We start from the raw sequence: 1,644 nt of genomic DNA, 5'->3' as shown, positions 1-1,644 counted from the left end.
TGAGTGGTTAGGAGCCAGAAGTCCCAGATTATGAGAGGGATGAATTTCGTGCACCAGGCCTCTAGTATTAAATGTTTCTTCTACTTTCTTGAACATATGGAACACAGTTATAATAATTGCTTTTGTCTGCTATGTTTATTATTTGTGTGTTTTCTGTATCAGTTTCAATTGATTGGAATTTTCCCTCATTGTGAGTTGTATAGTTATAGTTTCTTACTTCTTTAAAGGCCTAAACATTTTTCAATGAATGTCAGAAATTGGATTTATTAGTACCTTGTTGTGTGCTGCATACATAAAATCCATATATATATATATGGATATATATATATATGTAATATTCCCAAAAATGTATATCTATACACACTTTGAATAATTATAAGGCAGTGTATATTAAAATACATTTCATTTTCAAAATGTAATATAATCTATGTACTTTGTGTATAATTTTGGAGGGATAGTATATATATTGATCTTTTTTTGTGAGATCTTGTTAAAATATCTGGAAACAGTTTTATTATTTCAGATCTTGCTTTTAAATGTCACTAGGAAGAATCAGACTTGCATTTAATCTAGGGTTAATTTTCTCCTTAACTGGCAAAATACCCTTCTTAGTACTTTACCTGATGTTCCCTGAAATATGGCAATTTCCACTCTGATTTTTGGGGATAGGCACTATTTTAAGGCCTGTGTGATATGCTTTTATTTTAGAGAGGAGAGAGTGGGAGAGAGAGAGAAGAGAGAGAGAGAGAGTCATCGATTGGTTGACACCCTAAAGCACCGTGATTAGGGACTAACTCACAACCTAGGTATGTGTCGTGACCAGGAATCAAACCTGCAACTTTTTTGGTGTATAGGAGAATGATCCAACACACTGAACTACCTAGCTGAAGCTCAAGTGGTTCTGCCTTGAGCTTGGGTAGTTTTCTCACCCACATGCACTGGTTAGTAATCGAAAGAATCCTTAACAGGGTATCTGCAGGCCTTTAGATTCGTCTCTCTGTGCCTATATCTCCTTTTAATACTTTGTTCTGGGGACTCCAGCCACTTTGGCTTACACAGACTCCCAGCTTCTTACCCTCATCTCAGAGAGACTAAGTGTTGGTCTGTTTTTATCCTCCCTGTCTAGTTCACAGGACACTTTATCCAGACAGTAGTCCTGGGCTTCCATGATGTTATTTTGTCTGGTTTTGTAGTGTTTACATGTAGAAAATTTACCCTGTGACTCCATCTTGCAAGAAGCCAAACTCCTATGCATTTGAATAAATTGCCTTCTATTTATTTAAGAAAATGAGTAACAAAACTAATAATTGGTACCCTAGATAAGTAGTATGGAACTTGAAATATTCCACCTGAAGATGGTAAAACCATGAGGAAAAATAAAGATATATATTACGGAAGCAAAATTGATTAAAACTTGAAGGAAAATATATACACCCTTATGTTCATTGCAGTGTTATTTACAATAGTCAAGATTTGGAAGCAGCCCATGCGTCCATCCATAGATGAGTGGATAACAAAGCTGTGCTACATTTACACAGTGGAACACTATACAGCCATAAAAGGGAACTCTTACCTTTTGCGTCATAATAGATGAACCTAGAGAGTATTATGCTAAGTGAAATAGGCCAGAGGAAGACAAATACA

Source organism: Myotis davidii, unplaced genomic scaffold (genome assembly GCF_000327345.1).
Source record: "Myotis davidii unplaced genomic scaffold, ASM32734v1 scaffold1542, whole genome shotgun sequence".
NCBI classification, from domain to species: domain Eukaryota; kingdom Metazoa; phylum Chordata; class Mammalia; order Chiroptera; family Vespertilionidae; genus Myotis; species Myotis davidii.
This window is presented reverse-complemented; position numbering follows the sequence as displayed.